Raw genomic sequence first — 26656 nt, forward strand, 5'->3', positions numbered from 1 at the left:
AACACCAAGTATCTTCTGGTGTCGAGTTACTTTCCCTCCTCATCAATTTAAGGACAAATGCAGAAATAAAGAGCAAGCAAAGGACTCATTGCTGCAAGATGTTGTGCATAAAGCTGCCGCTGTGCACTGGTATTTATCTTTTTCACTCTCACGTCTACGGGTTACTTCTTCTCAGTCAGAGTGCTAACTGGTCTGAACCTCCATTACACAGAGCACACTGGCCTCCCACTCCCACCCTACAGTGGCAGACTGCCAGGTGGGGAATAGTGTACGTGCTTGTGTGCGTGCGTGTGTGTTCATGTGCTGCACAAAAAATACTTAGAAAGCATCTCATAACCTGTCAACATTGAGAAATTTGGCATAGAGCTCCAACACTCAAAATAACTCTAACCTTCTGTATAAACACTGTGAATGCTGATGTGGAGCCCCTGGGTGGATACTAAAGCCCTGTTCTGCAGTCCCTTGTTTCCCTATCTCCCTGAAATTGTATGACCTATGGCAGCCCTCAAATTCCTCTGCCTAAGAGGTGCGCTTCGCACCATTCAGCTTGCTATTAGCGTATTTCTCTGCACTCCATGCCACAGTGCCTTGCCTGTTCCCGGCAAACAGACTCCTTCTATACGGCATCAGTATGCAGCTTGCTTAAAGGGGAAGAGGAGCAGCGGCAGAGGGGAGGAAGAAGGGAAGGTTGGAAAAACAAAGCCTCTATAGTCGTCTCTCTAGCCGGGCCAGCCCGAGCTGCACTAGCGGGGGCTGGTTATGTAATGCCACTAGCAGGGCCCACTTCCCTGTTCTGAGCTGCAGCACACACTAATCCCCACTGAGGAACGAGCCCTGCTTGAGAGGAAGGGGAGGGGATAGAAGGCGAGCGGTGAGAGAACCAGTGGAGAAGGTGTGATAACAAGAATTTAGCTTTTTATCTGCAATAAATCGAAAACACGCTGACACTCCTCCCCTCTGAGCTCATCTGCTGAAGGATACCAGTCAGATTAATACCAAAGCTGCTATTAAAACACAGAGGCGACACCACTTTTAGACAAAAACTGACACATTCAACCCACTTTGGTCCCAAAACTATTTCTAACATGTGAATATAAAGGCTTGCCACAAAAGCCTGAACCCATAACTTGAGTTCTACACATCACTCACATATTCAGTGCTAAAACATAGCGTTAAGAGTAACAAAATTATCCCTAAACAAACAGATATGGAATCGTGACAAATCGTGTGTTTTAGAATCATTTGACTGATAAAAATCGTTGTGAAAACCCAGTCTTAATCACGTCACACCTCAGTCACTTCTGCTAATGATGAAGACCAGGTGGAGGATTTAAAGCAGTTAAAAATAAAAGTCTGATTCTGATTTACTGAGCCGCTTGCCTGGAAACCATGTGACTGGTATCACATGAGGGGAGGTAGAAGGAGAGTGGAAGAAGGTGTGTGTGCGCGTAAGGTGCAAGCATGCCCAGACACCATAGGCACCCATGCAGACAGCATGTATTTCATTCCCGGCACCACAATAAGCTTTGTGATCAGTTTCCGTGGTTGCCACTGACAGTAAGCAGATATAGGCAGCTCAGAGAAGTAAACAATTAGCAGCTCTTATTGGTGCACAGCTACAGACAAACAGACGCAAGAGAGGAAGGTGGGAGGAGAGTTAGAGAGTCAGAGACAGAGACAGAGGAGAGAGATGACTTTTTGCAGAGGAAGAGGGGGGCGTAGACAGTTTTGCAGCTGTTGGTCACCAGGCCGCAGATTTCTAATAACCCATTCACTGGTATTGTGGCTCACAGATCGAACACTTCTGCTCGGAAAAATAGGGGGGGGACGGAGGCTGGGATGTACTGGGTGCTTTCTTACAAAGAGTTAGCTGTTCTTGAACTTTTCCAGGATTACCAACCCTTATTTTAAAGTTTACAAAGACAGATCTTGGCAAGGCGAGGCAATCTTATTTATAAAGCACCTTTCAAACAAAGAGGTAGATTCACAGCTCTAGCGGTGGTTGTCAGAGTTCTTGACCCATCCCTTCTCATCTTAACAAATTGTAATAACTTTTAGCATCCAGATAAGATTAGCCTTAGCTAGACTTTCGGATGTAGTGGACTTGCAATCAAGCTGGAGAACCATCGAAGCTAATGTGCTCTAGTTTTTTCCTGTCACACTTTCAGGGGAGAGGTCATACTCAGTAATGATCCAGTGCGTCAAAGATACATATTTGTACTGTCAAAAATATCATCAAAACAAAAGGATGTAGTTGTGTGTATTGAGGTAAGCAATGTAAGTGTGAGCGGGACAGAGAGAGGGTGGTGGAGGGCTTCGGGTTGACACATGCTAACGCTGCACTACAGAAGCTGTGACCTATTTTTCACAGTCTCTAACACACAAGAACATACACACAGACACAGCCTCTGACGAAGGGACAGGAAAGCAGAGGTTAGCCATGCACTAAGCCCTGATCTTAATACATGCATTCCAGTGGATAGAGCTCAATTCTGCTGCACTTGCCTGTTGGTACAAGCAACTTCTGCACATACACACACAGTCAGTCACACAAAGGGATGACTGACAATAAAAGGTAGAGCCTGACTTTTAAGTGCACTCATGTACAGGCAGTCTTTTTCAATACTGCTTAAAAAAAAAACACAATACACTAGTTGTTTGGTTTAAAAAGAAGAGCTTGAGATGCCTCAGATTGATTTATGAGATACTTTAATATTTAACCCTGGTTATTCAGGGTAACACTAGTAGGTGACATAGCCATGGTAACTAACCTCACACACCTAATCTGCATAGGAGCTGGTTAAGTTCGATCAAAACTAACAAATGCATATAAAAGCACCACCTATTGGCCAATTAATTCTCTTGGAAAACGACAGCACTATTTGCGGAAGGCCCGTGGAGCTTGGTTTGTGTATCATCAGATGATCTCTTAGAAGCGCAAAAGTGTTCAGAGACCCATAAAACCCTTTGGAGTTCCCTGACAATTTTTTATATGAACGACCCTCATTATTGCAAAGGGCCAGCTCCACAGCAGGAGTGTACTCTTGTGTAGGAGGGCCCCCTCTCGTCTTCCGCATTTAATTTTTCCCTTTGGGCGGCATGCAAGGTCAAAGGCATTTCATTGTGCTCTTGTATACGTATATCATCATACCACAGAGATTGAATAAAGTACTAAAACCTTGTACTAGGGCTGCACGATATATATAAATAATTTACCCTCATAATGATAGGAACTAGCGCGATATACATATCGCAAAAGACTTGAACTGCGATAAATGGTATTCGATGTGCCATGCATTCACGCTCTACATAAAACACGCGCCACAATTTAAACACTGATCATCACATAAAGATTGACATTTTTCGGGTGCCAGGTGAAATTTTTTCAATACAACTATGTTGGTAGAATTGAAATAATGCGTTTAAATGTATCAGTCTGATAAGGCTACTCACTGTATGGGGTCTATTTTAGCAGTGAAACCAAAGCAGAAATACTGTATACTTAAGCAAATGATATAAAAAGATATAGGGGAAATTGTATATATCCTCAAAGGGTCTCAAGTTGCTATACCAAAATTTTAAAAACAACATCCACACACACACACACACCACAATGTACTGCATATTTTGTACTATAGTGCAAATAGATGTAGGAACTAGTCAGAATTTTTTTTTCTAAAAAGCAAGTGCTTACCAGCGGTTTCAATTAAAACTGCCATAAAAGGACGGAATATCGGCTTGAAGATGTATAAGATGATTTTCATTAACATACCGATTCCATGGCTGTGGGAGAACGTCAGTGGGCTAAAATCCAACTAGAAAAACACCTGCTGCTGCAGAGTCCACAGAGTCCTGAAAAACAAGATGAAAACAAAACCAGGCATTAATTACTTGGACAGAACATGCAGTTTCACATTCCTTGCAATGGATGGGTATTGGGGTGGATGCAGAGGGTCATGTTTCTCCTCCCTGGATAGGTTCTCCCACTGTTCTCTGACAAGCTGAGAGAGGCCTATGGGAGAACAGGGTACAGAGGGACTGAAATATAGTGAGCTGTTTGTTCAATTTTTTTGTTCTTTCGAAACCATGTCTTTATACATTTTAGAACATAGGGCAAGAGTCGTTTATATATGTTCACATAACAAAAATGCTAATAAACTGCCTGCATTTTGAGGTTTGCAGCAATGAGTTGGAAACATTATTCAAGTGAGGCAGAATACAGCTACTGGTATCAGAAATTTAAAAGTTAAAATAGGCTAACTGCTACTTCTCAGTTCATTTGGAAAACTTATACTAGTTCCATAAAATGCCATCAACAGGCCCTTTGTACAAAAAGGCCTCTTCACATCGCTTTGTTAGGAATCCTACATATGAACATCTGATTTTGAGGTCACTTGAAATAAATAGCTTGGAGTTTTATGGTGTAAAATAATTGACAGCCCTTCCCCTTACTAAACGTTTCAACCTGGATTTCTGTGACATAAGTGAGATCAGAACAACTCTAGTATTAAAAGCATTGGGGGTTGGGGTCTCAAAGGGCACTTATCAAAGCCCTGAACTTAGAATCGTAGACAGAAGGAGACAAAGATTTCTGAATTTATAAACAGGATGTGGTTAGGTATTGCACCAACACAACTATACAGTGCTCTGCAATTCTTGCGTTTAGAGGGTTCATGAAATGACACAATGCATCAACTTCATGAACAAGGATTACGTGTAAAAATATGTTGACCTATAACTTAGTTGTGTCCTGTTTAATGGTTTGTAAAAGAAGTACATATAAGGAAGACTGTGGCAGCGAACCCCTAAGACTATTGCACCTGGTTGTCCTCAGAACATTTCCATATCTGGTCCACAGTAAGGAGTCAAATTGGAACACACATCAGCCACAGTCCAGAGTCCGAGATCTGCTAACGTTACTGACCTGTCTGGCTAGTAGCCCTTCCCCCAGTCTATTCCCAACTATTAGGACAAGGATTTATCAGGATTTAGGAGGCCGGACATGGGACATGGGAGGTTATTTAACAGAGGTCCATTGTCAGGCTAAACTGGTAACATTCCAGTGATTATTGGAAGCCCCCCCCACCCTAGTTTGAACCTACATTTGTTCAATCAATCTGGTTTACAGCATCACAAGAGGTTTGGATTCCAATGGTCGTTTGCATCTAGCTGTCAGGGTTAATACCATTTAAATAGATATAGTACTTACAAGTCCCCTTTATCTAACAATCTGCATTCATGTACAAATTATTATTTATTATTGGGTAGGAGTGATCTGGTACCTCTGCCATCGGTATGAATATCTAACAGGACCCTTGTACAGGGTTTTACTGGATAGAGCTCAAAAGCTGATAGTACAAGCCGGGTGGCAGGTGTGTATGCAGGACAGATTAAGGCCAGACCATGCTGGAAAGGCCTAAGTGATAAGAAGGATGATGGTTAGATGTGTATTTATGTTTGTTCTGAAGTGGAACCTCTGGGGCTTTCCCAGTAGGAATCACAGGATTGACAGAATGTAATAATCCAGCCAGGAAGCAGAACCCTCTACTCACAACAGAGTTTGAGACACAGCATAAATTCACTTGGTCAATCAACCAAAAAAGCATACAGGACACAGTTTCAACTGAGAGTTGGAGATTAATAAACGATTCAAATAACAACAACAAAAAAATCTCTACACCAATGTAAACCAGGGACGAAAACTATGAATTATCTTTATTACAATATCATGAAAACAAACTAGCAAGCAAAACAATGAGCTGTAAGAAAACGAGTCACCTGTCACTTCACTGAACATTTTTAGATTGAAAATTGTCAGGTAGGGAAATAAAAGAAAGCCGTTCAGAATATGAAAACTGAGCACTTACTAGCTATATCAGTGACAATTTCACATGCTACCTAACAATCGCTTTTAAATTTTTTACTTCAGAAAACGAACCCCTCTGTGTAAACAGGACAAAGACATAGGTCACAATGCTCTGCCAACAAGAATTGTGGTGTAACAGATAAGACTAATGATAGCTTAAGAATATAAATAAACATATTGAACTAGTTGCACCAGTTAGTTGGAAGCTGAAAGTTTTCTAGGGCTGTAGCTGGTTAATCTTAGTTGCCTGAAATCGCATCTACTCTACCACACATCGATTTGTTGCAGGAAAATAATAACCTGAGGGTACTGTTTAGATTAACTAAACCGGCCATGGTACACTGGGTGAACTCTATTAAATAATTATTAGATCAATCATATTAAATATGTCAATAATCATATGTTCACTCAAAAAAGTCTCAGTGTTAAACATTAAGTTGACTGAGCACCCAAGTTAGCTGGTTGAGCTGTGATCGGTTTGACTTTTAAACACAACACAAACGACCTGTTTGAAATGGTGTCAATTATTTTGGAATTGCTTCTGAGTAAAATTCAACTAAGCACTAAACATTAGGTTGGGACAGTTCAAAGTTCAAAGAAGCATGCTCTTTAGTAACAGTTGCTACCTAGCTTATTGGCTTTGACTAAACTACACAAGGCGAGAATGAGGGGATGACAAATAGCAAATCTGCTAAATAGTCAAATTTACGTCTGTACAAAATAAAATCTATAGATGTGATTAAATATTTGTGAACAAGACTAATGTGGTGGAGCTGATGAAACAGAGGTCAGAGGCCAAACCCCTGCTTTAAACCGTGGTTCAATTCAACCTTGACCTGAGTCAAAAACCTTCTTCAGCGTAGTGCAGCCATTCATACAGCAAATTTCTAGTTCTGCATCACCATGACAACATGTCCGCATTACTAATTCCTCTGCATGTTCACAAGACATGTCACTGTCGACAAGCAGCTGAAATATCAGAGATTTAGAGATCTAAGCTCATCACTGCAGCCGAGATTTCGCCATATGGGTGATGATCAAAATTGTTAGTGAGGAACAGGGGGGCAAGAGGCACATGTGTGGTCGAGGCAGCTGCACTACAAGCTCTTTAAAAACACTGCTGTAAGTGAGAGAGCTGGTGAGACCAATGCTGGTTTTAACAGTGACCTTCAACAAGAATCAGAAGCGGTCTTTGATGCTGCCAGACTATGACTGCAGATAAGGATACATCTCTTCACTGGAGCTGGGGCAATGGCTTCGCAATAGAGAGACTGAAATGTTTAGTTGCAGCCATATATGGCTTTTGCTAGTTGGTTTTACTCAATTCAATCGTTGCAACAATTGTCCTACAATATATTCAAGGACTAAAGCCTCAAATGTGCTCCAATGTTCAATAGCGAGGTGACATTCAGGAGATTAAATAGTAAACTATTAACTAAAGGTGAATTTAGTTTATGAGACAAAACCAAAACGGCAGATTGCTATCAAGACCTCATGGTCGGAAAACAATTAAAGAATGCTGGGCCCACAATGGGAGCACATGACGTTTGTGTGTGATACCTGGACCATATAATACAAACACATCACTGTGCACCCCCCGCAGGCCTGCAGAACACCTCCTCAGTCAGTCTTGTGTCTGGCTGTCATGTCGGCGAACAGAACAGAGAACTAAAAAAGCAGCTGTAGCACAAATACTACCCTCTGTCCGATTTCATAAAGCATACTGCTGGCCTCATACATGTCAAAGCAGGACATTAATTCATGATCCCACTGTAGAATCTGCAGCACAGTAAATCTTCTGGAACAAAAATTCCCAAGCTAGCCAAATTTAAGAGGACCTCATATACAGGACTCGATATGCACTGGAATAGAAATGTTTGCGAGATAAAAGGAACATTGAGTTCCTTTAGACACGATGAAATAAAGTATATCGGCCCAATGTAGCCTGATGAAAGACCCATGAAATAATGCATTAGCCTAAAGTTACGTTGTTAGCTGTCGTATCAATGGCAATGTGATTGAGTGGTTGACAGCACATCGACATCTGCACTTTTTGCCAAAAGCGATCAAATTTTATAATCTTTCCAAGTTAACATCAACATCGGCGTCTACGTGTATGGTACCTCTTTTTGTCCTGTTAAAATTGCATTCTTCCCATATCACGTCTGTCGTGTGATAGATACTTCATCAACATGCCCACTCATTCTCGTTTCCAGACATTTTCTTGCTGCGTTATCAAATGACCTCACTCAGACATTTTACCAGGGGCCTGCCAGGAAAAGTTCCAGAAAATCCCATTAGCAATTGATGCGGACGCTCTCTCATACAGCCACTCTCGAAATTTCAGGAAAATGTCCAGACTTCAGTGTATGTCTGAAAGCAGCTGAAGTTATATACTTATGGCAAAGTCCTTTCTACAGATTGTGACGAAACAGTGTTTCAACCTCAATGTTGCAGAAACAGCTAAGGCAGGTTTATCTAGGAACAGGGAGTTCAGCAGGTTATTGTGAAGATCGGTTTTACTTGTGTGTGATTGGAGTCATTTGATGATCGGTGCAGAGGTGGGGCACTGATAGGGTTAGCATTTGAATATATGTTTTAATGGTCCGTCACTACTGCTGTAGTAACCTACTGCTTGCAGCCTTGAACTCAAGTATATAGGTGTGTTTGTGTGTGTTAGTACATTGCATGTGCATGCCTCTGCTGTTGTCTTTCAGTAACTGACATTTTCGTATCAGGAATCGTGGAAATTTCATGCCATCGTCATCGACTACTACATTTTGGTATTTTGACATCCCAATTATAATCGATTGAATCAATGGAAACACCCTACTACTTTTACTAAAATGATGTACTACACATGGAATAAACACTGCCTACAATATCTGGAGGTTGTCTGTCAGTGAAGAACCCCTATATAAGATCTGATCACGATACCAAATGAACAATAGGAGGCAACAGCAGCTTAATATAGATGCCTGGATTTGGCCTGCAGTATGTCAAAGCATCAGGTATCGGAGCTTATTGTAATATCTTCACTAATTAGATTCAGTCATCTGCTCTTCTATGCACAAATACTGGAGGGGAAACCTGACACTGGAGGGTATGGGGAGACAGCTGAGGGGGATGGAGAGATGGGCCAGGGGGAGGAGAAAGGAAAAGAGATACACACCACACCTCTCCTCCTCAAAAACATCTACATTATTGATAAAGCCTGGCTTCTGCAGGGAGGGACCAAAGAACACTGGTCCTCCATATCTCCAGCATGAACAACCAGCCCAGACAGCAGCATGACAGCTCTATCCAAATCAGCTTATCCAAGCACCAAACACACTAGTGTGAGATAAAAAATCTGCATAGAAGTTAACAATGAGAGGTATATAAAAGCAAATGCAGGTAGGAGCATGCAGGGGGGGGGATTGAGCTGGGAGTTAAGGCCGAATTATAGTCGGGTTGCACGCATGCACGCAACACGCCCCTTTCGTGCCCTCTGCGGGCTTGCGTGCGTCCGCCAATTTTTCTAACTACACGACAAAGCGACGCGAGCCTCACGCAGCCCGCAAGGCTTGTGATTGGTCTGCTTACTACATCCCGTCCGGAGTCTAGTTTCCGGTTTCATGGCCCACAATACGCGGAAATCACGGAAGATTTAGAAGAACGAATATGGACCAAATAGAAGAGCACTTGGCAGAAGAGATCCGAAAGTATGACCATTTGTATAACCCGTCACTGACTGGCCGATTTGTCCGCCAGAAATAGGCTATGAGGAGCCGGAGTGGCGATGTAAATAAACAGTCGACGAAGAAGAAGACGTCTCTTCTTTGTGTGTTTTGTCTTTGAAAAAAAACGTTACTCCGCCTAAGGTTCTGGCGGTGAATTGCGTTGCAACACGCGCAGCATGTTAGAGAAGTATAAACCAAAACGAGTCCGTCGATGCAGCTGCGTGGCCTTCCGCGGTTGCAGTCGCAGGACTATAATTCAGCCTTTAGAAGAAATAAAAGATAGGAAAGATAAAAAGGTGTGTCTGTCACATGGCTGGGGTAGCTGAACAACAAACCAGCCAAATAAAAGCCTGATATTAAATCAAGGCTGAGGAGTTAGAGGAGGAGGAGGAGGAGCAGGGAGTGGAGAAGAGCTGCAATGAAAAGCAGCAGCAGCAGCACTGCTCGTGACATGGTTAGCGACAGCGCTTGTTTGTTCAGCACAGCCATGCCACTGCAAGCTCAGCTCACACGCTCAGTTCCCCTTGCTGCAAATCTTCTGCTGTTGTCAAGGTAACAAGCTCTCTGGACTGGGAAAAACCTTCACATTCAAAAAATTGCTTTATTTTTTTTTTTTTTTTCAATGATGGTCTCAAGCAGAAACTTGCATGTGCTCTTAATCTACGGGGTGTGCAGATGAACGTATCCTCAGCTTGGCTGTGCAACAAAGGAAAACACTTTCCAAATTCCCATGGAATTCAGAAATCATACTGTACCGCCATACTGTAACTTCAGATGTAGCTGGAATGAAAATGAAGAATTAAAAAGGTACACCAGCAAACTAATAACCAATAATGTAGGTTCACTATAGAGTTATTTGGCAGCAGATTAACATTTTACTAGCAATGTAAGTTTAGAATAGTGATTGAAGGGCTTGACTTACTGTTAAATCAGGCATTAGGGTGGTAACAGGAGTACCAATTAAAGAAAAAGTGTTTTTTTTAATACTGCATTTATGTTGATTGTGAGTCTGATAAGGTTATTTAGAATTTGACCAATAGACTATGCATCTGACATATTAAAATAACACCGCTATAGGGGAGTTAATCTCACTCACCTTCTTTGTTGTTTAAAATTGTAGTGGTTATGGTTCAGAAATAAAGACACAATGTCTAACTTTGTGGTGAAAAATACTACAAACTCATGGCTGTACATTGGCATTACAAATGTAGTGCTCACAAACCCTCTTGACAAGCACTGACAGCAGCACACAAACCAACAGCAACCAAGTTTAATATCTATTAAATCAAGTTAATCAACTTCCTATTGCTATTTCCTTGTAGACTTCATATATACAACTTAAAGCAATACTACAGAAGCAAGGGCCAGAACTGCTGCATAGACAAGACCTGTGAATGCAGAAGAAGCCAAGAAAGGAGTGTGGCTTTAGATTTATTATGCAATTAATGTTGATAACTGAACAATCACTGATCTCAAGACAAACTGTCTGCATTTGCCAAGCCACATCAGCACTAAATCCATAGGCTATTGATTTCACCACTACCACAACCAGGTTTTTCTCAGTAAATCCAAAACTCAACAACACTGCTCTTCATTTAAGACGATGTAAATGTGTTCTTCCTAAGTTATGTCTTTGAAAATACACTTTAAAATGTATAAGACATCCGTTTTATGTCAACTGACTATAACATAACAATAATTTCTGCACTTACAAACTGTTTCTCTAGAGGCCCGTGGTGTCTAAGTGATATATGCTCCTTTCAAACACTACTGATGGCTTCAAATACATTATAGTTCCTAATTATGATATTGCAAATCGAGATACAGAATGTCCCACATCGGCATCTAGTTGTTACCAAAAGTAAACAAAATGGTCAAACAACACAAAGTATTTTAGATTATATTTGAGTCGTGTTGTCTCGTCATTTAACAATTGAATACGCTGTGCTTTTTAACAATGGCATTATAAATAAGCGTAGGGAAGTTAGACATTTAAGTTACAGGGATTTGATTTTCTTTCAAGAAAGCTCGCTATGTCTTTCAGCCTCACACACAACCTGAGCATTTCCATAAGGGGTCGATCCATTATCGGCCGGACGATTATCGGCCGGACGATATATTGCTTCTTTATTATAGATTATCTGTATCTGTAATTGTTTTTATCCCGATTGCTGATAATATCAATTAATTAAAAAATATCTATTGACAACTCTGTGGTTTCGAGCAATGTCCCGCCCACAGCATTATCTGATTTCTTAGACATCACATCTATCACAGACCGACGCAAAGGAACGCATTTCAGACTGGAGCAACTTTGATCGAAGAGCAGAGCTATGTTTCAAAAGAACTGCTTGGACCACACTGGCTGCTGTTGCGCCGTGGAACGGCTGCGTTGCTGTTTTTGTGTGTGTAGCGGTTGTTTGCGGTTTACACTGGCTGCTGTTTAGCCACAGTTCTGCATAGGAGGAGATGCTACCCCAAAGGGTTGCCTTAAAAATGGCAATAAATTATATAATTTGGATAGGATGTCATCCTATTTGACCTGTTGCGCATCAGTGACGTGTGTGTTAGAGTGAAACCCACACATCTATTTCTATGATGACAAAGAAGCCAAGTTTCCCAGTTACACTGAAAATGCCCACTTGCGATATAGCCTACAGTTAAGTTTATGTATGTAAAGCTATATCTTTTGAGTAACGTTGGTGCAACTGGAACTCTTTTTAGCCACCATATACCCTACGTAACATTACTCACCCTAAGTTAGATGGTGTTTTAACATAGGTTATAGGTAGGCTAGCTTACGGCCATTATAACGTAAGCTTTGTTGTCTCATAGAGCTAACTTGAATGTGATAGGTGACGTAAAAGTAAAGTTCTTTTGTTGATCTTTAATAATACCACCTAACTAGGAAAAAGAAAACCATACGCTTTAACGTTATTTCTTGCGCATCACTTGATAACCATGTCAGTTATCGGTCCCCTGATTATTAATAATCGGCATCGACATAAGCCCTTCAAAGAACACCTATCTCCACAATTCTGCCATTGTTAATTTATGTTGCCATGGTTGCAGTGGAAGACAGAGCCCTATGAATATTGGAAATGGAGGAGCAGCAGCACATGGTACATTATCGACAAACACCCGCACATGCTCTAACACCACAAAACAAGTCGACTGTTCTGAAAGCCTGCAGCCATCCGTTCACCCACACAATTCTCTGCCAGTTAAAAAGTAGGCATTTAATACATATCTTCAGCTGACACATATTGTCTCCACACAAACTGAACCAAAGTCTACTCTCCAATTCTACAGAGGGATGTGCAACTCAGATTTCTATCGGTGCAAATTCCACCCTGCCATCATGCAAGATGACTGTACCATTGTCAAAAAGCCATTTGTGATCGTCATTGTATTTTGTTGGGCCATATTGTCAATAACCCATTTCTAATTTTTGACAAGGTTGCGCCACAATGGCATTTCTACATATGTAAAAACCTTAGAAAACAGGGGTTTAAAAAAAGTAAACAGAGCAACAAGCGAGCAAGTAAAGAAGTCAGCTAGGGGTGTCCTTAGCATTGAAAAGCTCGAATTGGTAGCTCTGGTAGAATATATACACGGTGGGAAAGAATATATCAATACGATCATGTGTTTTACTGTAAGAAGTTATATTACTTCTTTTTAAAATATTATTTGGAGAATCTGATATGACTAGTAGTCATATCAGAGTAGTATTTTAGAGCAGCAAAAGTTACTTTTACATCAATAATCTCTCAATGCAAAGACATCTAAAATATCAATAGAATGAAAACATTCCTGAAATTGCAATTGTCAAAGTAGTCACTGCATCCTCATGTCCTCCTCCCTCTGAAGCTGCTGTGATTCACCGTGTTTGGGGAGCATACACCGCGGCTGAGCCCTGGACAGTGAGCAGACAGGGCTTCTTATTAAAATATAAACGATTACACTTATCAAACGCAGGGAATTAGAAATAAAATATATCTCTAAAACAAGTCAGCCTCAAATCAAGACTTTACTTTCTGCATTCTAGGAAAAGAAGGGCTGTGGTCACTATTTGCGGAATACCGTGATTGAGTAGCCAGCTGGATTTCTAAGAAAAGTCATCTGTTTGGCCTGCATCTGGCATTTATTGAAATGCTTTATATGGGCGTGCATAAATAAAAGCGTGTGTGAAAAGTAGTGCAAGGCCCACAGTGCACAAAGTGGGAAAATGACAAGAGCAGTAGGTTGATGCATGACAACATGACCCGATTAAGGGTTGCCACTGAATATAAACATGCTAAGTAACAATGTTAACTGAGGCTGTCAAGCCACTATTATGAAAACAACAATTGCCATTGAACTCCATGAATAAACACACACCCACACGGTATGAGCGTAGTGTATATATTTTTTTTCTCACTCCTTGGAGGGAAAAGACAAATCACTCACAAGCTTGCTGAAGAGGGCTTTGATCCCTTAGTTAAAGCTGGTGACAACTCTTCTGTGGAGGTATGAAATATACAGGACTCAGGACGGTGGCCATTTATGACAAAAACATGGATAAAGTGCACACGCGCTTACAGATATCAGTACCCTTGAATAAGATCAATGATTTTTTCACTGGGAAATCTAAATAGTCAATAAAGATGCAACATTTAAGAAAGAGAAAACTTTCGTGGTCCACATCATCATCATAATGTATTGTGTTCTTCCTTGAACCAGTCCCCATCTTTCCACCAACTTTCATGATAATCTGTCCAACAGTTTTTGTAAAATGCTGCAAACTAACAGACAAACAAAGAGCATTGAAAACATAACCAGCTTGAAGGAGGCAACAAGAACACTAAAGAAGAGCCTTACAATCTCCTCATTTCATAAATCTGGATATACTGTATATCGAATGTCAAACTGTAGAAACAGATGATATGTTCATGAAAGAGGCAATGATAATTAAATTCATCCACATTTTTGGTCTGTTAAAAGGCCATGACAGTTGTATGGCTAGTAGCCCGCCTCTCGTTGCCTCACACAAAGAATAGAGATCTCAATCACCTCCACTAAGGTAATAGAGTGAACTTTGCACCCCCTATCATATCAGCAGTGCAGGTTGGTCATCACTTAAAAGATTTGGTGTCAGGTTCTTCCAGCAGAGGAAAAGGGGTTTCTTATATAAATGTACATATTTGAAGGTTGGACTAAAGAAAAAAAAAATGTCAAGTAAATAATCCTGAACGACCTAAAGCAAAATGCAATAGACCAAATACGGAAAAACACCAAGCCTGCAGGTGTGTGTGCATCATTAACTATGACTTTTGTCAAAGAAGGAATCAAGACAAACAGTAAGGTCCAATGCCCTCAGCTTCCTGCAAGCAGAGCTTCCTGAGGACCCAGGGCTACTGCATCGAGGTGGAAATGGTGGGCTGTCAGGGACGGGAGAGGGAGGATGGGCATGTGAGGATGCAGTGTTCAAAAATACGGAGAGGGTTGCAGAGACCGACATAAGCTGCTTTCAGACATGCAGAGGACTCTGCAGAGCCTCCGAATTTCTCCGGAGGAGGTGCATGTGTGAGACACAAAGATACAAAACAGAAAGAAAACAAACATGCCCAGGTGAAAAAGCGGTTACACACACATAGAAGACACTGACGAAGATGTCAAGAGAGTTTGTGGTGATAAGGGCTAACGATGGTGTCGGGGTATTGTAAACATGATCAAGTGATCTACACAGCAGAGTTAATACTTCACTTCCTGTCTCTGTCTGCTGCACCCGGCTGTTCCATCTCTCGCCTGAATAACACTGAGGATTTGATGCAGTTGTGAATACGTCTGTGCAGAAACCCTCCCGATGTGTTGTGCAAGCCTGAAAAAGGCTACAAGGAGCCGCAGTAGCTATGTAAATAAACAATCGATGAAGAAGAAAGAAGGCGTCTCTCAGGTCTCTCAAAAAGCATTACTCCGCCTAGTGTTCTGGCGCGGAATTGCTTTGTAAGACGCGCAACGGTTGGGGAAGCATGAATGACAACGAGTCTTGCGCCACAGCGGCGTGAAAAGACACAGACGCAGTCGCAGAAGCATGTTTCAGGCTTCAGAACCAAAAAGACAAAAACGTAAAGTAACGTGTCTACTGGCAATGGAAATAGAATAATTGGGTTTGCCTGCATTTAAAAACCAGCATATATGGCCAAATGTTGGTTAATAAGGGTTTGAGTGGAAGCAGAAGAGGAGCAAGTACAGAGTTAGTTGGGTATGGAAAGAGAGGATGGGGGGAGAGTTGATCCAAGTAAGTGAGAGAGCAGCATAACAGTGCACCACAGGGATTAGTTCAAGAGACAATCTGTTCTGTCCAAGAAATACAGATAACATGGTGAGATTTGATAGATTTGTTCCACGTGAGTACAAGTAGGTGATATGTGTATTGCCAATCAACTCAGACAAACCGGATTTATGAATTATTGCATGATTGAAAAATAGCCACTAATAACGTCATAATTAAAAAATAAAACATATGCAGCAAAAAAGAGGTTCTTTAAAAACCACATGGTCCCTAAAAACTAAAACCAACAACAACATTACTTATCACTGATCACAACCTTGGGAAACTTAACGTGACATCAACCAAATCATAGCCTCTGACATTTATTGTTTGAGATGAAACGCCAGAGGCAAAATATGTGCGCATTTAAAGCTTACAGGAGCTGTGTTTTTCCATTATTTAGATGGTTTAATGGTGGGGCTTTAAAATCTGACTTGAGAGAGCTGGCAACAAAGGAGGGCATTTTTATGCAGGAAGCCATCCGATTCATTATACTGTTTTTACGACACTAATGTTGGCTTCCTGTCTTCCAGGTGTGTTTTCTCACACCACAGACCGTGAACATAATACTGTGTGCCAGCTTAAGTTTCCTCTTTTATATTATTTATGTATTATAACAACACTGTTACGATACATGGACACTTCAAACTGCACTGAAATTAAAATAAAGGCATGGCAGATCATAGCTAGGAGAAAGGTATTCAAAATAAAGTAAAAAAATGATACTTCAGAGAAAGGAATCGCAGCAACAAAGTATAGACAATTTGTAGAACATGTGCTGAACCATGCAAAAACACGAGTATGATCCTTTGACTGTTCACCTTTTTCAAACAGGCTATGCAGTGATTGTGGGTGAGAAATGGCTTTGCATAAGTAATGAGGAGGAATAAAAGGCGGTCCTACATCCACGCCAGAGATTACACTGCTGGCTGCTGTTTCTATAAAAAGATTCACTGCAGGGAGTATGAGTGGCACAAGCACACACACAACCACGCACACAGACACCCTCACAAACACAGAGATGGGCACAAAAACAAGGCAGTGTATTTATAGGGAAGAAGGTTCTTGCATCAAAAGAACTTAGAAGATCAGTGTCTGGTTAACTGTAGTCACCCAATCATAGATCTATGACTGTTGCGAAGCCTTGGCAGACAAACATAGTGAAATGTTGGAAAGATTATTGGTAGCTCGAGGCCAACTTCAAATGTTTTCTATATTTCCTGTTCTCCTATTTTCAACTTCTCATTTAGGCTACTGCCTTTCTGGGCAAAACAAATACCTCAGCGAATTACCTTCACAATGTCTGACACAGGGATTCAATGTGGACGTACAAGGCTCGATACAAGGGCCAAACACATAGTGGCCTGTAGCTTTAAAATCTGCTCTGTGCTGCCACATATTCAGGAGGGAAAGTCCCTGTGCAGGCTGAATGAAGATGATGTGATTTTCCACTCCCTCTTGACTGCTCTAGTTAAACACACAAGCTAATTCCTGCCCCTGCCCCCCAAAAAGACACATTTCATTCTCACCTTCTCGATGACTTAAAGTGAATATTTTGAATATAAATTTAAGCTTTCTTGTATTTTGAATGAATTACAACATTTAAATTGGTTAATATTAGAATTGTGGGAAACAGACCAACAGCAAACACATCCAATGCTTAGTTGTGTTTAAGATTTGATGGTATGTTGTTCAAACACAAATGCACTTCAAATATTTGAATTCTTCTCTGACTCTTACTCTCAGATGTAACATCAACTGTTGTGTTTGACAAATGGCATTAGCTCACATTGAATCTCACACTATTGTACAGCGAATCAAAGCAAAGCATCAAACACTACTTACAGTGCCCTAGTTTGACAAGCTAAAGCAACGTACGAAGTTAGCAAAGTGGACGAGCAAAAATTAGTGATATTCCCTCGCTTTATACATTTTCAACAGATCATTGGGCTTTGAATTTTTTTACTTGAAATGTACATGTCCTGTTGCTGATGTGCATGCTTGGCAGCACCTACCCTTCAAGCTTCAACTGTTTACTACAGCTACCAACTCTGTAATACCATGACGCTTTTACAGCATTGGTTCAACAGCAATAATAACTATTTGAGTCAATGAGACATCTTTAATATCTCAGTCAGACCTTATATCCCCAAAATATGTTTCTAAAGATAGAATAAATGTCAAAAACCTGCATTGTGTGATGTAATGCAAATGTATCTCTGTGAAAAGGCAACTGCATTATGTTCAACTCTTCAAAGACATGATACAAGTAAAATACAATGTCAACTCACGACATACGAGTTGAAAGGGTAAATAATTAGATTTTCTTTTCCCAGTTTAATAACGAAACACAAACAATAGCACTCAACTTCCTATATGCCATTATACAAATTAAGAATCGACCTCTGACCAACCTAGTTCTTTGTGATCACCCATTCTGTATGTGAATATATGTGATCATAGAGAACAGTTGGTTCAGTTGACATATCTCTGTTTTTGTTTGCAGAAGGGTTTATGAGCATGAAATAGTGATCTGATTGCAGGACTTGGTGCAGTGGTCCAGAAATATTCAACAGCCTCGGTTGAGAGGTACCATTCCTGCAATCTAAAAGTTATGTAAGGCATGATATTATAAGCGCCGCTATATTAGTCCCTGAACCAAGTATCACTTCAGCCAACGTCAAAACAAAGGTTTGATTAATACAAGATGTCCTCCAACAAGACATCACCTTGATGAAACGCTGAAAAGCTGAACCCTCACTTTTTTTCTGACTCAAGTTATGTAATTCTTATTCAGGGGTGCAACACTGACATTGGTGTCTGTGTGTTGTGAAGACAATCACATGATCTCCAAAGCAAAGGTAATATGTTGTTTCCTGCCTCGGCCCGCTTTACCCGGCTGCTGTACCTTTGGCTTGAATTATGCGGAGGACTTTATGCTGTGGTGAAGCGTCTGTGCAGAGAACCTCCCATTGTTTTGTGCATGTGTGAAGACAAACTAATTCTCCGGGATTCACCCGCAGGTCACGTCTGAAAATTGCTATAGTGACAGTTTCGCCACATGATTTTGATCCAGCCGACCAATTCTGTTTTATCAAAAGGGATTTTTATATTTGTGGAGCTGGCCCAGATGTTGAGATTATTAGCACACAAAAAAATTGGATTATGTTTATTATTTGGCATTTCTGTAAATTCTTAAAGTTCCTAATACTTATCTTTTACAGCAGTTGTTTATCCTTTGTTCTACCAAGAATTTTACCTAGGAAGTAGGCTTGAACTTATTTGACCAACCCAAATAGTATTTTTGCTGGCTGACGATGAATTGTGTAGCTGCAAAAGTTCAGCCAGATTTAAGTTATGTCAGTTTTGCTGCAGCCCTCTAGCTGGGCTACCTATGTAGTAGTTTACCTGACATAAATAAGGATGTGGTTAGTGATGCAATATTACTGCCAGTATGAATTTGGCTTTAACACGTCCCCCAAAACGCCTCTTGAACATTGTCACATGCACACCTCTGAAAACATCCAAGTTATCCTGGAAAGCTGCATGAGCTCAGAAAAATGACACACTGGCCTCATTTGTGTGTCTAAAGCTCGTAATGAGAACAAGCTTCTTCTCCCGGCCAATAGCCAGCATGGCCTCCATTACAGCAAGCCGGGAACAAGAACTTTAAATTCCACAGCCCTTACAAGCTTCATAAATAAGTCTTGATGAAGAACTAGCATCTGTAAATCATCTGTCTGAAGGCAATTACCAAAGAAAAAGTTTTAAAAAAGCATTACGGTCAACAGGTGTAACATTAGAGTCCTGTTAAAGCGGACAGTGGGATGAATCACAATCTCTTTATAGCCACTAGCCTGGCTGTAAAGATGGAAAAGAGCTGAGTGTTGAAAATGCATGTACTGGTCAAAAGGGTGCTTAGATCCTTTGTGTAAAGTATACTGCCCCACAGCATGCTGGGTGAAAAACAAGTACGCATTGGCTAGCAGGGGCGTGGGCCCGACTGACGGACCTCCTCTCTTTGGTATTTAGGTATGCCTTTGCTTTTCATTCACATCCCACTTGCACAAGCGCAGAGGCCTATCTCCCCACAGTCTTTCCCCTCCCCCCTTCCTGTTGTTGCATTTCAATGTAAATGGGTGGATGAATGGCTGCAGCTGGCCCATCAAAAGGCCAGCCCTGCTGAAGGGCCTTGGTGATTGAGATTCAGCCAGGCCACACCACCTCTACCCTCCCCCACCCGACACTTTGTCACAACACCCTTACCCCCTGTCTCAGCTTATAGCTTATGTCCAACATGAAGCGGTCGTCTGGGTACAAGACGGCTTAAAGAAAACTGATATAGCCATTTGCCTCAGAGCACACAAGTAGACAGCATGAAGCAATCTCTAAAAGTGGCAATAATCCCAGACATATTTTATTTATCTCAGGATGACAAAGGTTGGTTACAGACACAACACAAAATCCTGTTCCATCTCTGTAGAAATGGGAAACACAAAAGACAAAACTGCTTCATATATCACGTCTACCGTCAATTTGATATCATTCTCCAATCTGCATTTGGGAGCTGTAGCTATTTGCCTACGAATCTCAACAAAAGTGTTGAAATGACCCAATATTAATTTTGACCGGCTCCTTGCCTACATAATATGGAACTAAACCAATATAGGATTCTGTCAGCAAGAACTGCTATGGTTACTTCAAAACAAACTTTCATTCACTAAATGTTCTGTGTATAATGCGTGAGCTAGATCACAATATATTTCAGTAGTGGATTTATCACTGCAAAGCATGGATTACATTCTGTTTTATAACACAGCTTGTTAAGAGGTTTAAAAAAAACACATGAGCCTGATACCTTAGTCATGGCAAATGGTTAAAAAGGGGACTTAAGATTGAGGAGTAGAGACAGAGTAGGTAAGTGATACTAGGCAAGCAAGCCTGTCTTCTTCGCTGTGTGTCAACTAGAAGCTGAGCAGACCATAACAGCTCAGCCCTGAGGGACACATCACACAGACTGTCTCTGCAATCAGCTCCCAGACCTGGCCAACTGACCTCAGGACACTTCCTGTAGTATCCATTTCTACCATGTATGGAAAATGCATCATCCCATGCTACTTCCGGCACATCCAATCAAAGCACCTAGTGTTGTCTTAAGATTTGCACCACCCCTGATTCATATCTGCCCATATGTCAACACTGATACCTTTAAATTTTTAAACATCACTTGTGCTTAGTTTAAACCTGGTGTTCCAGCCACTTGGGAGTTGCTGTAAAGCCATTTAAGACCTGACCTCTGGGTAAAACCCGGAAAACTGGTTACGGAGTTTACCCAGAGGCTACATTTCACACTTGCAGCTTTAAATCCTCTGCATTATTCAGGCAAGAGGTGGAGCAGTATGGTGCATCAGAGAGAGGAAGGAAGTGACGTATTAACTCTGCTGCGTAGATCACGTGATCATGTTTACATTACCCCGACACCGTCATCAGGTCTCATCTCTACAAACTCTTGTGGGTCATCTTCCCCCACTTGCACGTAAATCCATTGGGGGATCCCTGGCTGTGTTCACACATCAGATTCTCCTGGGTTTCTACAGACATTATACAAGGAGGTCAGCCGATATTGTCTGTAGTACCCGTGGAGCGTCTCACTCGGACATTTGCGTGCACAAATGCACCTCATCCACAAAAATGACGGTGGATCTGCCGAGTCCAATACTTAGAAGCAGCTTATGACTCTACTTCCAGCACTGTATGAAAAGCAATGCTAACGCTAACTTTCATTAACAATTCATCGCACAAATTGACAATCTGCTTCCTGTTTACTATAGCATGTACCTAATAACCTTCAAATACACAAGATCAGTTCCCTGCCATTTTAAAGATTTTTTTATTTGTGAAAGAATAACAAGTCGTATCAAACCCCCCAGGAGCAAACTCGTGTATTATACAGGTTTGGAGACCTGCTGGGGGCCCGAGAGTCTGACAAGGCATATTGGTAATGTACCTCTAAAATTTAGGGCATAAAATATTCCTTCTTCAAGCTTAAATTTGAAAGATCAAAAGCCAAGTCTGTAAATGCACATTTCTGGAAAAGCAGCAGCATGCCAGAATAGAGAACCCGTCCGTTTGATGTTCAAGCGACTCTGGAAAGAGAAAATATTATCGAGAGTGGTGCAGTGGAAGGCAAGCAAGTAACCACAACCTCACATGAGTTAAAGATGCCGTCAACCACCAGGACCTCCTTAACCCCAAAATAAGGCTCTACAGTCCCAGAGGGAAACAGCAGGACTGGGGCCCGCCATTTTGTTCCATTTTGCTTGGAGGATAGAGGAGGGGGCAAAGGACTAGTCTGAATTTCAAAGGGCTTCAGATGCCATTTGAGTATCCGCTGAGATTGTGCTGGTATAACAGCAGCAATTAAAGATTTAGACAACTTGAACAGAGGAAGAGAGGGGAGTGAGAGAGAGAGAAACCACGACAGAAAGAGAAATCAAGGGAGAGACAGAGAGGCAAGAAACAGGAGTAGCCATGCTTGTTTACCTAAAAGGACCACACTCCCAGCACAAGAGGGGGAGGGGAGAGCTTGGATACACAGAGGGCAGGCAGAGTGAGTGCTGAAGTTGCAGCAAAATGCTTTCCCCCCTTCTCACAACCAGCACGAGATATTGTATTCTTCCATTTGATCCTAAAGAGGGTTTCTCAGCAATATTCAAGGCAGAAATAGCTAAATGAATCATTTTACAGTGTCAGCCACCTCCGCATTTTATCATTATATAAAAGATCTTATAAGGAGAGCATGGGAACAGGAAAAGTAACGCCCATTCTTTCCCGGAAAGACAACTGATACATAAACAAAACTACAAAGTTAAGTGTATGGCACAAACAAACAGCGTTTCAGCGACCACTTATATTACCTTTTTCCATCAACAACAACAACTTACTAGTCAATACCAGAAATCAGCAGTTTGGCATTTAGTTTATTAAATTACTTTAATGACTAATTATCAAAATTAACATTAACTTTCTGTTGATTGAATAATGATTGCAGAAATAGACAAAACCATCTCCTCAAGTGAAGATAGTCAAATATATATATATATACTGACTATACTATATGCATATCAGTTCGGCCCTCAGTTTTTGAGACATACCTCATTTTGGAGTGAGTGTGTAGTGGGTTCGTAAGAAAAAAAAGCAGCAAAGAGAAGAACACTAAAGAACATGTTGGACATGAAACTACGTAAACAAAAATAACCAATGAATAGGAGCGATGTAGAGGTGGGTCTTCCACAGTCTCAACGTCCAGAGTTCAATCTATATATATATACAAAGTCAGTTTCAGTTTCCCCCAAAGGCCCAACACAGTTCAGTTCAATCCAGTTCAAACAACAAAAAACAGATATAACAAAAACAATCTGTTCCGACTTTTACTGCGGATCTTACCTAACCAACAACCTCAGGAAAGTAAACGGAAAGAGAAGCCAGAACAACAGCGTTCATATTAGGGATGGGCGTTCGATTAAATTGTCTTCGTCGATCGTCGGGAGAGTTAATGACGAATTTTCGATTAATCATTAATATTTTAAAGTTAAAAAATTCACTATTTATAAGCTACATTAAAATGCAGTGGGGAAAAAAAAGCGTGTTTCCTCATTGAGATCTTTATTACAACATGAACAAAATATGCGCTGCCGTAATCTTAAGCAGCGGAGCCGACAGCTAGAAGCCGGTGCTACTAAACACAACTGACCCTCGTTTTTTTCCCTCCAAAATAAAATAATAATAATATAAAAAAACATAATGTTAAACAACGACTACAGATATATATAATACTTAGGTCTGACAGGTTTTGCCAAATGTAACTCAAAACTATCAAACAAGGTACCGAGTCGAGAAAGCTTAAAAAAAAATAACCAGTAACTCACATACAACTTCAGCACCAGCCTACGGATTTGTGTTGTTAAAGATGAGCATGTTAACATGCTCTGGGGTCAGACGCGAACGCAGCCTGGTGACAGTCAGTCCAACCGCAGAAAAACTCGCTCTGAGGGGACTGACGTCGCCGTGATACACAGGTAGCTCCGTGCTAACTTGGCCGCGGCTCCGGTGTTTTGCGCTCCCCTCATCCGTGTCAGACAACGCAGGCTCCTCTTCTCCCCCAGCCTCTGGGATAGCTTCGCAGTGTTGGCAGTGAACCAAGTCATTTTTTAACTCAAAATGGTCCCATGCAACACTTCGCCGTGACCTCTTCATGTTTACTTGGAAATGGAACTACAGGGTAACTCGTAGCCAGTCGCAGGTAACTGAGTAGGACTGTGGCGTTTTTTTCAAACACTGCCCCACGTGGTCAAATGTGTAATTAGCGAATTTCTCGATGAAAAAAATATTTCATCGACGAAATTCTTAATGATCAATTAATCGATCGTCGATTAATTATGCCCATCCCTAGTTCATATATATAATATGTACAGGTGAATCCGGCATAAACTGGCCAGAAACTAGGGATGGGCATAATTAATTGACGATCGATTAATTGATCATTAAGAATTTCGTTGATGACATTATTTTTTCATCGCTAAAACGAATGCATGTTCTGTTGCGTTCACTGCCAACACTGCAAAGCTCTACGTCTCCTTGAGCGACTGAGGAGTCCAATGCTTCTTCAAGTAGGAGGTAGGATTATCTGAGTTGCCTGGGACCAGCACAGTGAGGATGTTAGCAGCTGGAGGAAGAAGCCCGGAGCTGGCCTCCGCTGCTCGATTTCATGTCCGCACACGGACCCTCAGTCTACGGGGAAGGGAACCCGGACAGACCCTGGTCTGGGTGAGGGGTTCCGGGAGTGAGAACGTGACAACAACCGGACTGAGAGATCGAGAACCGTCAAATCCAGCTAGCTCTCAGCGGCTAGCTGCTCTCTCATCGAGGCTTAAGAGTACAGCAGCGCATATTTTCCAGTGTAACCATTGAACGGATCCCGTTTTACTGCCACAAGAGTTGTTCATTTTGTAATAAAGATCTCAATGAGGAAACACGCAGTTTTTTTTATTTTCACTGCATTTTAATATAGCCTATAAATAGTGAATTTTAATATAAAATTTAAATGATTAACAGAAAATCGATCGTTAATTCTCCCGACGATCGATTATGACAATTTAATCGAATGGCCATCCCTACCAGCAACTCTAAACCTCCACAAGGCATTAAGATTCCACCTGGCTCAAACACCTGATTTCCTCCCGACTTCGACTTTAGAGCATTTGCTCTCGAGCAGGGACAACACGCAAACCTTAAAAAACAGGTTTGTAAAAGTAAAAGAAATGATCCTCTCTGACATGCATTGCTTTGATGCTACTGGTCAATTCTGTGTTGGTTCATATTACAAAGGGTTGGGGTCCCGTTGTTGTGATTAGTTTGGAGTGTGGCTGGATACATATGCACACAAGCAACCGGCTGCGGATGGGCAGGGAGACGTGTTGCCGTTCCGTCTTTGCGTATCGCAAACCGAAACCGTGGATGTGTAGATCGTGGTTTCGGATTGAGAATTGTTACAACGCATATATATTTATGTATAATAACAATATTAATAGAATCCTCTGTGTCCTCCTGTACAAATGGTGAGTCGTCCAAATACAGCAATGTAAAGTATCTGGTTCTTTTCTAACTATTTGTATGTTTGCCATGATGAATTAACTCAGTTGTGTTTGCCTTATACTAAACCTTCAACTCAAGGTAATACAAATACACAGTAGGATCAAGATGTCTTAGAATCAAATTGGCAACAACAGTTGAGGAGCAGAAACTTGCTACCTGTTTTTACACGACACAAAATGTGTAACCTGGAGCTACAACCACAGCCCTTTCTGATGCCAACAAATCTCAATTTCCTGCTGCAGACAGAGGATATGCCTTATGTATATGGTACCACTTATGGCAGGGCCAAAAGACATACAGATCAGGAGCGCCCTTCAACATGGCAATTATCGGTACATGAGACAAGATAAGTACTTGGCATTAAGAAAGTCTCAAAAAGAGACTGGAAACAGTTCAGAAAAAGGTAGACAAGAGATCACTCTGTTGCAGTACCTTAAAAATGTTTGTGAAATTGAACAGAATGTCAAGAATATAAAATGTTGCTACGACACTGTCCAAATGGGCAAGAAAGATTAATTACAATGAGATTTTAAATCAGTATTGGGGTTGTCATACTTTCACAATGTGAGCACATCAGTGATGAAACACACGAGATATCACCTCTGCAAAGACTTATGCAATAAAGCCTTGATTATGTTTACATCCCAATACTCATAATCATCATGTAACGGAGAAGAGCATTTGATATCATTCGAACATTAGTGTTTTAATATAGCACAGAAAAATAGGACCTACGCAAGCTGAAGGGAGACAGAGATATGCATCCCTGCCTCTGCAGTGTAGTCAACATGAACGCCCCAACAAACTAAAACACTCTCAGTATCTTGGTGGAAAACACCACCAGCGGCACTGCAGTGTTTTCCTCAGCATTGGTACTGCACCAAAGTAGAGAGGTTTTTATCCACACTCAGTTTCCTTCTGCAACTAGTCTCTCAAATCCAATCATGCTGTGCCTCCTTTACATGTTCTTTAGCACAGAAAACACAGGCACTCCACTTAACCAGCTCAGGTAATCACAGTGGCACTTACCCATTCATACAGCCCACTGTTAGTCTACTATTTACTGACACTTCCTGACAACTCCAGATGGCCTGTGGGCAT

The 26656-nt window shown here is 41.2% G+C and overlaps 1 protein-coding gene across 2 annotated transcripts in view; it reads right to left on the reverse strand.

Moving 5' to 3' along the window:
- ankrd11 (ankyrin repeat domain 11) overlaps positions 1 to 26656 on the reverse strand; it is a 93833-nt gene that overhangs the window by 65836 nt on the left and 1341 nt on the right. For both annotated transcript variants that reach the window (XM_053443043.1, XM_053442970.1), the window contains exon 2: positions 3773 to 3852. The gene's annotated coding sequence lies outside the window, so the exon portion shown is untranslated. The remainder of the gene's footprint in view (positions 1 to 3772; positions 3853 to 26656) is intronic.

This window comes from Pleuronectes platessa, chromosome 1, assembly GCF_947347685.1.
Source record: "Pleuronectes platessa chromosome 1, fPlePla1.1, whole genome shotgun sequence".
Classification (NCBI taxonomy): domain Eukaryota; kingdom Metazoa; phylum Chordata; class Actinopteri; order Pleuronectiformes; family Pleuronectidae; genus Pleuronectes; species Pleuronectes platessa.